The sequence below is a fragment of the Copadichromis virginalis genome, linkage group LG3, assembly GCF_057382275.1.
Source record: "Copadichromis virginalis isolate Kocher_CV1m ecotype Utaka linkage group LG3, C_Virginalis_male_GT1.1, whole genome shotgun sequence".
Taxonomy (NCBI): domain Eukaryota; kingdom Metazoa; phylum Chordata; class Actinopteri; order Cichliformes; family Cichlidae; genus Copadichromis; species Copadichromis virginalis.
Window position 1 is genome coordinate 6,075,030 of NC_140620.1, and position 13,598 is coordinate 6,088,627.

The 13,598-nt window shown below is 41.0% G+C and overlaps 2 long non-coding RNA genes across 2 annotated transcripts; one reads left to right on the forward strand and one right to left on the reverse strand.

The window, feature by feature from the left end:
• The first annotated feature begins 340 nt into the window (after window positions 1-340).
• LOC146712444 (uncharacterized) lies at window positions 341-3,178 on the forward strand. The gene is made up of 4 exons (XR_014919251.1): window positions 341-412; window positions 1,137-1,294; window positions 1,721-1,778; window positions 2,704-3,178. It is a non-coding gene; the product is annotated as an uncharacterized LOC146712444 (long non-coding RNA).
• Window positions 3,179-5,712: 2,534 nt separating this feature from the next.
• LOC146712445 (uncharacterized) lies at window positions 5,713-6,974 on the reverse strand. Its single transcript, XR_014919252.1, has 4 exons — window positions 6,881-6,974; window positions 6,213-6,320; window positions 5,992-6,107; window positions 5,713-5,849 (listed from the first exon to the last, which is right to left on the reverse strand). It is a non-coding gene; the product is annotated as an uncharacterized LOC146712445 (long non-coding RNA).
• Window positions 6,975-13,598: the final 6,624 nt, after the last annotated feature.

Sequence of the window (13,598 nt, forward strand, 5' to 3'; positions counted from 1 at the left end):
TTAGCATTATGGCTGCTGGTGGTTTGTAAAGCCTCTACTCAGCTGTAGTTTTTGTTACTAATTTATGTTTGTTGTTGTTTAACACAGATTTCAGAAGAGCAAATATGCTTAATAGTTTAACTAGATTTCATTTGTCAGTGTGGGACTGCTGAGTCACCTGAAGAACTCATTTCATTCATTCTCCACATGATGTTCATTTACAGAAATGTTTCACAGGAACTGATTCCTCCCAAAGGGTGAACTAGTGTGTTTCCATAGATTACCTCTGTATGAATGTACTTCTTAAATGAAGGCAAGTGTTTGTCCTTTTTTGTTCCTCGGGTACAGTACGTGATATCAAGGGCAGGCGGTCATCACTGGGGAAGACAAGAAGCAGACGTACTTCCAAGAGGGAGCTGCAGTGAGGTCAGAGGTCAGAATCTGAAACAGCTCAGGTTTATATTTTAGAGGTTCTAAAAAATCAAAATGTATTTATAAAGAAACCTTTAAATAATAGTCATAATTATGATTATTATAAGAAATATCAAACATTTAAGTGGATTTTCTGTTACACATATCGTGTTAGCCCTGCAATAAACTGGCAGCCTGTCTTTGTCCTGTATCAGCTGGGATAGGCTTCGTCCTCCCGCAACCCTGAATTGGATACATTGTATTCCAATTATGTAATTTGATCATTTACAAACTCAAGGTATCTAATCAAAATGTAAGTAATAATTATAAAATGGGAAAGCAGAAATAAGTGTGACATAAATGTAAATGTGTGAGCTGACATAGAGGACAGCTACATGCAGTCTGAAAAACCTTTGTTGTCAAGTTTGCAGGTCTATCAGCACGAGACATTCTTACATAGAAGAGACGTTAAAGTCTCTAACTCAGTGAAGCATTATTGGTCCCGTCTGTTTGGATAAATATAATAACCTGATGTATGTCCATTTATTGACACATTTTCTTAAGTGCTTATCCAGTTCAGGATCACAGTGGAGCTGCAGCTGGATATGTTCACTAAATAAACCTTACAAAGTTAACAATAAACCTGCATCCATGTACGTTGTTGTCCACAGGATGAGAAAATCAAACTGGAAGACTGTGGAACATGTTAATAAATGTTTGTGTGTTTATGCCTGTGTCTTTCACAGGAGGCGCTGGAAGGTTTCCCTAATAGTTCCTGGTGAATCAAAGCAGAACCATAAAGGTTGCTGGACTGCATGATGGCCTTACCCCTGAGCAGTCATCCTGTTAAAGGAGGAACCAGTTAGAAGCTGTTTTCAAAGTAGCTGAGCAGATTTCATCTCAAGTAAGCGATTAACTGTTTGTTCATCTGTTCTGCCACTTAAAGAGCATTTAAGGACGTCTTTTGAGTGTCCAGTTGAATTAATTCTACTGGCTCTCATGGTCATTTGTTATTATAGACATATTTTTCATGTTCATCCAGCTATTTAGTAAATTCTATCTATTTAGTAATATCTGTCAGCTATAAAATGTAATATAAATATAAAAATATCTAAATATCTCCTGTCCTTTATGTTTTAATGATGTAAGTCTGTTATCGTGTTACATTAGCATTCCTCACATATCAATGAGATGCTGTACAGTACAATCCTACTGACACAGCAGAGGGATAACGACAGCTATTCAACATCGTTACACGACACATTCGAGCTGCATGATGCAGACAAAGTGACTAAATCATCTTTTTTGTGGTTTATTGTCTTCAAACCAGCAGACAAAGCCGATGGCAGAAGATGTCGGAGAAGAACTTCAGGCCGTGGACTGAAAAGGTATTTTTTTCTTGTTATCAAAGACATTTGGAGTGGCAGCTTCTACAACTGGTTGTGCTGAAGTAAAGCTTACAGTCTAAGAAACCACAGTGTTGATATTCAGCACAAAGAGAAAAGCTCACTTGTTTGAATTAATTTACAATCATAGTTTTATAAATTCTGACTGTAAACATCTTTTACAGCTTTGATATTGTTTGACACTCGATATCAGGTGATAGGGTTTAATTTAAAGGTTTCTGTGTCCCAATGAGCCATTTACACTGACCAGTGTCAGTTTAACTGTAACACATTCATTATTTAGATTCAACAAAGAAATAACTGAATGTAAAAATGGCAGCCCTCAGGCAGGTTTATAGAGATACATGCATGCATTATGAAATTTATGTATCCCAGATAATTGTTATTCATCTAGTCATGGCAGACCCACCCCTTCCTCCCCAGTTAACTGCAACCCAAAAGAACTAGTGGGGCTATTTACACACTCACAACCAGTGTGGGGTAAAAAGAGCCACCAAAAAGCTGTCAGCCACAGATGTGCTATAAGAGTTAGAAACTCTACTTATGGAGAAACTTTCTAAGTCTAACAGAGGACAGGAACTCCTGCCCAAATAACATGATATAACCCCACATACAGCCCAGCCATAAAGTGAACCAAGTCATTTAGTTAAAGACAGCATGGGACCAAATGCATGTAACCAGCCTGCACCCACCTGGCATTTCTTCCTCCTGAATTAAATGAATGGATGAAAGTTAAATGACTACAAACCTAAAGCCACTAGTTCACACACTGAGCTCCCTGACACTGTGTGTTAACCGTATTTAGCTTGTATCAACAGTTGTAACAGGCTAAGCCACCTGAGACACTGCATTGAATTTGTTCCTGTCTTAATGGTTTCAGCTCAGATGTTCTGCTTTTTCCTTTCAGTAGATCAAAGCAGCTCGTGCTCCTTCTGCTTCCAATTTAGAAGAAGAAGAAGAAGGTGAAGGCTTCAGCGAAGTGGCGTTCATGGTCTCAGTGAACAGTCATGGTCACACACTGCATGTGGTTTTAAAAGCAACATGTCTGTTCACCACAACAATGGAGATGTGTAATATTAGTGCAGCTACAGTTTGTTCTTGAACATCAGTTCTGTTTTCTACTTTGATCACTTAGACCAAAAAAGTGTTGTTTTCAGATTCTTTCTTTTACATCTATAAAGCACCTGCTCATTTTTTTATTACAATTAGTTTCACATAAATGTTAGTGTTTCCTTTATGATCTTTTAATGCTTACACTACACTGTACACATCTACATTAGAGACATTTCTGTTGACTCAGAGTTGTGAAATGTTCTTTTATTTGATACACAATATGAAGTTCATAATTTTCTTACAAATAAAACTCTAATGACAAACATGAACAGCTGTGCTTATTTCTGAGACATGAGTTTTTGAATGTGTTGATATTTAGACAGTGTGCATCTGTGTGCTGAAACTAATGGTGAACCTGAGGTGATGGTCAACAGAAGGCAAATATATATCAATATAAAAAAATATTGAAGTAATGTCTTTACCCTCTGCAGCGTGTGGACGCTGTGCACGCAATCACCTTATTTACTGTAGTAAACGTGCACCGCTAGCTCACGTGACTGACTGTCTCCATGGTTACATCGTATATTATTAGCTGTGCAAACAGCTTCCAAAGATGCCGCCATAGCTCTCTGCAGCTGTAACACTTTCACACTTTGAAAATCATTTCATGTTTTTGATAGTTATGAAGACAGAATATGTTTTTAAGGTCATGCTAGGCAGTTGCTATGGTGGTTGCTGTGAACTTGGGTGGACCGCGTCCGATTCCTGTTATTAGCTGTCCGCCGCAGGAAGGCTGCGTTGCATTTACAAGTAGTGACAGTCTGCCGCAACTCGAACTCAAACCCCGCTTTGTTCTTTAATTATAGGCCTTTTATAGCCGTTCATGACACGCACACACACACATAAAGCACTTTGCCTCACCATGAGAATGCAAGTTTACCTAACCTAACCTTAAAGTATCTGATCTAGGATAGAAAAATGAAGCAACCAGAGATTTAATGATGAAGACTCTGGGTTCTGTAGTTCACGTTTTACAGTCCTGAATGACTCTTTGCATATAATTTATTGAAGAGGAGTTTAGAATGCACTTTACATTTAGACTGTTGCTGTTTCATTTTTTACATTGTTGCCGTATTATATCACGAATAAGGTTCACCTGCTGGGGGTTTGATGGATCAGCTGGACAATACAGTCAAAGACAGACTTCATTCATCATATGCAAGAATCCTAGTTGGATTTTTGTTGTCACTCATGTTTTTGAACCAAATATTGAAAACAATTCTGACAGACTGGATACCTGGTCAGGGTGTACATTACCTTTCACTCAAGCATCCCAGGACAGAGCCCTGCCCCACCATGAGCCTGGGTGGATACGTGGTTATAATATAAAAGGACCAATACTGAATATGAATATTTCATGAAAATTGAATTATAATACGAATTAGTAATAAGGGTTTCTCTGCGCCCTTATCTACCCCATACTCAAAGAGCTGCGGGCAGAGAGGGTGACAGGCGAGGATGGCACTGAAGAGAAGACGCTCGGTTTCTGGAGTCTCCTGGTCCTGTCAGTATTAGTAGGATGCATCTGCTGTGTCTTCTCGTGGATGCTCACCTACCTTGACTCGTTCCAGCCTGGTATGGATTTCCCAACACTGCGGACAGTGGCCCACGTCAGAGACGTTTAGTATTGATTACATATGTCTGAATTGCTAACCCTAACCCTAGCTCAACAGACCACAATGCCCTGGACTGTCAGTATTATTACATGCTGTGAACATAAGTACCTTTGATCACAGTTTATGTTGTAAAAGAGAAGGAATATTGGAAAGAAAGATCAACATTGTGATATTATTTCTTCCAAACTGACCAGAAACATGCTTGTCAGACTCTCACAGCAAAGGATCAGACTCACTGTGCATGACAGCTCAGGCCAATGATGTCTGTTAGATTGTCAGTCGTTTAGTGCTTCTGCACAGTTAGGGTCACCGTCTCTATTTCAGAATAATTAATATGCGGAAAACACTAAAAGTTGATTGTCTTCCAATATTCTAACATAATTAAAGAACTTTGACTTTGTAAGTACATATTATTAGTCCTAATGCCAGTATGAGTCTTCATAACTCCTGCTTTGAAATACTGAACTTTAAAATGTACCTGATGAAAGATCATTTACAGTGGCACTCTGTCAGGATCATTCTGACTGTAAGATCACTGTATTAATCTGAATCCTTCTGCAATGTGCTGTGAATGAATGCTGATGCAACTCACTGTGGGAAAGCTGTTAATAAAATGAATCTGTGACACATGCAACACATTCACAGAGGAAGAGGACACAAAGGGAGGACACGCAGAGGCTGTGTTGAAGTCAGAAATCCAAATCTTTATTAAAAAACAGGCGGCGGTAACAAACAGGAAGACAAGCAGTCCATCAAACTGTCTACAGGGTCAAACATACAGAGAATTCAAACAGCAGTAAAAAATAACTGGACACTGAAAAACTTAAAGCAATGTGTGACGCAATAAAAGGAAGCAGCGCAGTATATTCACTGAATTATCATCAATTACAAAAGAGAAAAAGGACGATTTCTAAGGATTATTTTCTTAAATGCAGTCAGAGTGTGGCTGGTAAAGATGGAAAAATACAGAATGTAAACTGTGTGAGTTTGTGAACTTTGTTAGAAACAAATGAGGTAAAAAACAAAACAGACAAAACATACAAAACACAGAAAGAGGGTCTCAGTATTCATTAATAATTAGAAAGAAACATTCTGGTCGTGGATTTTTACAGTCTTAGTTCCGCTCGCTGTCATCATTATAATCATCATGATCACTTAATAAAAAAAAAGAGAAAAAAAAAATCATCATGATCAATGGCGAGGTCCTGAGGTGGGCGGGGCTGTCTCTGGTGATGTCACCATGAAGGAACAGCATCTGGCACGTGTTGCTGAAACATCCCAGTACACTGGTGTAGTTTCCTCTCCAGCTGTTTGACATGTGACACTTGAACATTAAGGGGAAGAAGAAGAAACAGTGTTAGGTCAGGTGACTACATGGTTTCTAAAGTAACTGACAGGAAGTAACCAGGCCGTTAGAAATGGATGGCATGTGTTTAGAGTTACTGGAGTTGGGTAACTCTACTTACCAAAAGCAGCAGCACACAGATGAAGGATCAGATGCTGAATGTTGCAGGAACATGCTCATGTGTGGTGGTCATTCAGTGCTGCAGGTCAGACAGTCCAAGACTGATATGCTGCCCATCTGAGAGTTTGAAAACACACGTGCAAAGATTTATTTTGTAGTACAGTCAAAGTTGGATGTTCATTTTTGTCCTTTAAAAATGTTTGTGTATTTGAAAGCACTAACATTTAAGGATGACTTGGATCGTCTCCTTTAAAGGGGAGACAAGTGTATCCACTGATCTACGTCACTTTACCTGGATGATGACTCCTCCCCCCTCACTCAGAAACACTCCTAATATAACCAAGCAAGTAAATAATATTGAAGACTTACTTACATCATTACAAAAACAGCAAAAACATCTCCCTTTGATTCTATTTCTCCATTCCTGCTGAACATCAGGCAACAAATATCTCAATAAATCACAGTAAAATGTAAAGCACATATTTTATAATAATAATAATGGATTGGATTTATATAGCGCTTTTCAAAGCACCTTACAATGCCACTATTCATTCACACACTGGTGGAAGCAGCTACGGTTTTAGCCACAGCTGCCCTGGGGCAGACTGACAGAAGCGAGGCTGCCATATCGCGCCATCGGCCCCTCTGGCCAACACCAGTAGGCAAGTAGGGTAAAGTGTCTTGCCCAAGGACACAACGACCAGGACAGAGAGCCTGGGGATCGAACCGGCGACCTTCCGGTTACAGATGCGATTTCCAACCCCCTGAGCCACGGTCGCTAAAGCACATGTTTTCTCTGCTTTGTCTAACCTCTGCAGAGCCTCTGTCAAGAAAAACATAACTGTAAGCATAAAACAAATATACATTTCATAACACGTCACTGTACAAACATCGGTCAGTTGATTTCCTCTGTGCAGTGCAGACGAACATCAGTCAGCAAGTGACTCTGCTGGTTCTTCTGAGGAAACACCACCGTCTCTCCACACCATCTGTGAGCACAAACTGCTGCTCTGCTCTGCCAGCATGTAGGAATCATATATCACACACAGGGGTGAAGAAACATCAGAGCTCAACTTTGGATACTTTAGATCAAACAGATCAAAGCAGCTCTTAGTTTCAACAATCAGTGAGCAGACAAACAATGATACCAAACTGATTCTGTATGAATACAATATGGTATTTTCAATACAGCTGTCAAATTAATTTATTAAAACTAATATAGATATATGTATATTTTTTTGATAAATTAGTTTGCTAAATTATAAGAATATATATTTATGTTCATTTAACAATTGCAACTGAAAGAAATTAAATATTGAACAAAAATATATTGTCACATTCTGAGCATGCTCAGCACGCTGACAGACTTGAAGTTGCTACAGATTTTAAGAAGTGATAATTATAGGGAAGGAACTTCTCTTTTTCATCCGTTTAATCAAACATTTGATGCCTCAGCTGTCTCAGTCCTATAGCGTTCTGCAACTACAACTAACCTGAGGCTTGGATTTGGCTGCAGGTGCCCCTGTACATCCTTCTCAGCAGCACACATGTGGGTACCATTTAATCCCACTTCTTCCTGAGCTTTGCTTCATCACAAGACCAAAGGTGGCATCCCGTGTCACAGTCTTATCATCATCCAGAAGAAACATTTGAAGAAACATCATGGAGAAGAAACATTTACGCACCTCCTGGTTTTGTTTTCTGATCCTGCGAAAAGACTGAGGACAACAAAGCCCAGAGAACACGAGATACACAACATCCAACATTCAGACTCAACAGCCTCCATAAATGAAGAGCACCAGGTTGGTTCAGTTATAGCAGATATGAGCATACTTCACATTACTGGGTATGAATAATAATGAGGAGGCAAACTTTGAAGATGCAGAGCATGATGTCCCATCATCAGACTGTAAACAAACATCCACCAGGCTTCTTTGTTGCCAAAATTGATGATTCTCCCATCAGGGATCAGTAGCGTGTATTAACCTGTTGTACAAGCAGCAGTCACTGAAATATTACTGTTTCAGATAAGAAATCTAGCACATAAAAGCCAGGGTGGGAGGGATCTCTGCAAACTGACTTACCTCTGCAAGTGTGAAGCTCAACAAAAATCTGACTCTCCAGTCACAGACAAACAAAAACTGCAGCTGGGAGATAGAAAACGCTGTCTGGGTCCTGCTGGATGTTGCTGGGCAGAGTCCCACATTAGCAGAGTGCTTCTTGGTCCCACTGACCCATGTGGACAGCGACTGTGGAGAACTGTTCTGGAAAACAGAGAAGAGAATTAAAATAACAAAAAGCCAAACAGGATTTCCACAAAGACTCTCTTGGAATCAGCAATCAAAAAATCACTGGTTCATATTAAATATGAACAGGTTCCTTAAATGTACGCAGTTCAGATCTGATTTAATTTAATTTCTTTCACACAGCACATTCGTCCAGGCTGACAGGTAAACATAGAACTAATCTCAGGTAACATGACTCAGAGTAGATATTCAGTAAGAAAGATTGCAGGCTCTAATATTATTACCACACAATCCAAGGACACACCAACAGCTCAGATTTGTAGAACTATTTAAACAAATGTCTTCTGAATATTCAATGAAGAGGGAGCCTGACCATGCGTCACACGTTTGACGAGTTGGGAGTGAGAACGTGTTGGAATGAAAGGACTCGTTTGTGTTCTCTCCTCTGCTGTAGCTGTGTGGTGCTGAGGTTAACTACACAACCCCTCGCCACCTCCTTATACACAGGAGTGAGTACAAAAGGGTTCATATGGACGCATCAGCAGGCCGTCCTTCTGCTCGACACTGCTAGCTGAAAGATGATCGGATCTGTTAGATATTTTAGTATTTTGGGAGCATGTACTGAATACCTTTTTTGATGATATTATACAAAGGACCCTGTTTCTGCAATGCCCTTTGTTTAAACTTCATCTCCTCTTGCTGTGACCCCACGGGTGACTTCCTTTGGCCTGCTGGTCTGGAAAATCCAACAGATCATCTATATGTAAAGAAGGCACTTAAACTGGAACAGGCATAGCTGCGTTGATCCTGCCGTGGTACAATAGGACAGTGCATTTCTCGAGTGCACATCAAGTTTATAGCCTGCTAAAGATCATACACCATTGATTATGTGCCTTTAGGTATATATGGTTAAACATTTCCTAATGCAAATAACTACATGTAGTATTCTACCATGTGCAAACTTATATCACTAAAGGATTCTAAATGTCTAGTGTTTAATGGACCTGTCAAAAGTATGTTGAGATTATAGAAGGCCCCTTTCAGAGCTAGGGGGAACTTCCTTATATGGTTGTAACTTGTAACTTGAAACTTGTTGACACACGAACCCTTCTGCCTATAAAAACCCTGCACAAAAGAATAAACTTTGAGTTGATTTTGGGAAAGCAACCTGAACAGTCTCTGTATCATTTTGTTCTCCTAACTGCTCCCGACGTCGTAACTAACCCGCTGAACGGCATACCTGAGTGTTACTTTGAATAATTAATCTTATACAAAACTCTGCTTATCGCTGCCCACGCCTCAGGAGGAAACCCGGTCCACGGATGATCCGGGACGGAGATTTCTTTCAGGATCATCCTCTGTCCTGTATTTAAGGCTGAGAGTCTTTGTCCAGTCTCTTTTCCACAGCACTGATCCACCTGCAGCACAGCCCCAGTCAGTTGTTTTATGATTTACATTGTGCACGTTTCCCTTCCACTGAGCTTACAAAACCTCTGACAGGAGAAGTCAGGCATGTGTTTCCCCCACCTCCCCTTTTAGGCAGTAATAAAATAGAAAACAAACAATCAAACAGGCTAAAGCTAGAGCACAAGCAAAGACAGCACCGGTGACTAAGTTCTCCCATACTGGACGTACACTACCATGTGGGCTCAAACAGCAGCACATCAGCTCAGTTTACATACTGTTGACATCTTCATCAGAGGATCAGCAGGGAGCGCTGCTGAGCTGCAGTCGTCGCCACCAGAGTGACGGAGCAGGAATCACAAACAGCACAAACCCACCGTGTTGTTTCTACCCTGTTCAGGAGATCTGAGCCCCCATCCCTTTTTTTCATGTTGCAGCTCTGCACTGCAGGCCCTGAACGCCTCCCGGTTACCCTCAGTGTGCTTAGAGTTTCATTTACAACCGACGAGCTCACAGATCATCTGCAGGCAGGTGAACGAACCCTTAATGTGAGGATAATAGCAGACCTGACCTGAGGTCAGAAATAGTCAGGAACGGTGTCGACACAGTGAAGTCAGGTGTTTGGGAATTTGTCTGATTATCAGTTTGGGGGGGTCGGTGTTAAATAACAAAGGCGGTGTAGGATGGAGAGTGGAGGAGGGAGGGGGCAGTGATGATATGGAGGAAGGTGATTGGTTAAGCAGCAGGAAGGAGCTCATGCTGGAGTCTGAGCTTTTACTGTTGGCCTTTTTCTGCTTTTTGTTTATTGTTGTCTGACGCGGGCCCGCCTACGCTTGAGTGATGCAGATGTGATATCACACTCACACAGCGACAGCAGCTCCTACACACACACACACAAACACACACACACACACACACACACACACACACACACACACACACACACACACAGACACACACACACAAGTCAGAATACACATGTGGCAGACATAAGGGGGTCAGACAGGAGCAGCATCAGTCTCTGCTCTGTTTTGCTAATAACGTAGAAAAATAATTTTGTACAATCAAGCTACATCGACGGACGCTTTACCTCACGTACCCTAAAATGAAAAAGTAGTGACAGTAAGATGGAGGCTGCATATGACACCATGACTGAGTTCACAGCTGTTGCTTTAATTCTAACGTTTAAGACTATTGGCATCGACTCCGTTTTAATAAATGAGTGCTGGGAGGCGTCGTTTGACTTCAGGAGCTCCTGCGATGCTCCTGCGATGCTCCTGCGATGCTCCTGCGATGCTCCTGCGATGCTCCTGCGATGCTCTTACTCTGCGGGAGAAAACCAAAAACCAAAAGTAGCAAACATGGAGCGATATGACTCGTTTAGATTTTGGGAAACGTGCATCGACAGGTACAGTGTCCTTTTCCCCGCGTCTTTAAAAATGATTCATGCATAGATCCCCCACTGAGAAAACCCTTTTATATACTTTCTCCTTTGTACACATTTTATATAGAACTATATATAATATCATTTCTCTATATCTATATTTTCAGAAAAATTCTTTCCACACAATAAAGAACAACAATTAAACAAATGCTTCAAACAAAACAACAAAAAAAGAGAAGATGAAAGAAAGAAAATCACGAGTGAGGCCAGTTTGGCACTTTGTCAGGAGAACATGACAGAAGTCTGTTAGTTGACGTAAATAGCGATACTCTATTTTTCTTTCGTTTTTCTTCTCCCTCAATGAGAAATGAAACACAGCAGTACTTACTTGGCACCTAAAAATGCTGGTAGAATAAAAGATATCAGTGTTTTCATAGTTATGTGTTTAGTGTACGCCTCCCCCCTCCAAACTGCTCAGCAGATCGGGAATTTTTAGAGAAGCATAATGTGCACATAACACACAGGAGATGGAAAAAGAGATGACACCAACGTAAAAAAGAGAAAACAGCGAGGAGCGAGAGAGCATTCGTCCCTTTGACAAATGTTGGAGGTCTTGAGCCTGGAAACAGCAGACCGTCTTTGAAAACAGTATCTTTGAAAGATCTGAGTCACCCACCCCAAACTAGCAACTCAAATTCAAGTATTCATTGACTAGAAGGCTATCAGAGAACATACAGTAACGTGTACAGTTTACACTACTATGACATGAGGCCTACCCAGTCTTTGCGAAGTTAGTCCAGTAAGTAGGGTTGCCAACTCCCTGAAAAATAAATAAGGGACACCTCGTGGCCAGGGCCGGGCAACCCAGTTGTCTTCACCCTTCCCAGTGTGGTAGCTCTTTTTTGTGTGTGTGAAATTATTTTTTAACCATTTGACTTGAATTTGATTTAAGCAGATGCATATTCTTTGTGATATGACTATATGGGAAACAAATGATCATTTAGCCATTTATTTTTAGCTCAAAATGACAACATTAACACAGTAAAACAGGTCTCTTTCTTAAACAGAAGCCTGTCATGCTCAACTTTTGAGAATAAAAGTAAATCTTTCTTTAAAAGAACTCTGTCCTGCTTAACTTAAAATTATATAAATTAATAGAAAACAATAGAACAAAAATATTCTTGTAACTGTGCACATTTAGTGCATTTAGTACAATTGGCTTCAGCTGAGGTATTATTTCAGCTTTTCTAAAGCTAATCAGCTGCTCCTGTTTGTAAACCCGCTTGTTCCCATGATTACGCATCATAACTCATCATCATTATTCATCTATGTATTACTTTTATGTATTAGTCATCTATTTGTTGTAATCATCTATCCTTGCAGTTGTTTATTACACAAAATAAATTATATTATCACACTTCTGGCCACATAGCGCTGATATTCACTGCACATGCCCATATTAACCTTAACCAGAGGGTTTAAAAAAACAAACCAGTGTTTACATACCATATCTGCTTCTGCCGTGGCCTGGTGGACAAGAAATTGGTTAAGGGTTCCCCGAGCTTTCACGCCCCTCATGTTCTTCATGTGCCCACCATTAGAAGCATGCCTATGGAAAAAGTGCGCCGTCACACAGTGCAGTGCGCTTTATAGGCGCTATGGTGACCTTTTCCAGCCAGGTGTTTCCCTTTTCCCATTCCTCCCTGTACTTTTGCAGCCTTTTTTTCTTTCTCTGAGCGAACAAACATTGCTGCTCTACATGTTCGGCGTACCGATGATCGGTGCCACGGACCTGTTCCCGTGCAACTTCTCCAAGAACGATGTGATGCTGAGCACTGTGGTCATGACTTACTGTTAGGGTTGCCAACTGTCCCTTAAAAAACGGAATCGTCCTGTATTTAGAAACAAAAGCACACGTCCCGTATTGAGCTAATAAGGGACGCACTTTGTCCCGTAATACAGTGAGAATCAAAAGTAGTCTATAAATGTTAATGGAATTAACGCTTTGTTGGAAAACATAATTCCCAGCCCCTCTCCTGCTTTGTGACCAATGAGCTGACAGCACACTTATGACAATTCGAGTATGACACAGAGGATTACCGCTCATCTCATTGGTCGAGGAAAGGTCGCTTGCGGAGAAAATACCAGAAGACAACAGATGACCACAACAAGAAGCATGGCCAACAGGGAAACAAATGCCGACACTGCGGTGCAAGTCTCGGACGACAGTACACCTAAAGCTGGGCAGACACTGCGATTTGTGGCCCATTTTGAGCCGATTTTTGAGTCGTGCGACCGTTTTGGCGATCGGCCCGATTTTAGCCTTGATCGTGCGTCGTGCATCGTGTAGTATACGTGGGGTAACGAGAAGCAATTAACACCTCACAACCAGCTCCCGATCATCAATCGCTTGGTTGTGAGGATTTCAAACCTGTTTGAAATCCTCGCGACCGTCGTGAGGGTGTCACCGCAGTTTCTCACACTGCGCACGCGCAAACACAAATGTCAGCGAAAAAGACGGCGCAGCACAGCAGTGTAGCGTGTGATGTGGACACAAGCGATGGAGGCACAACT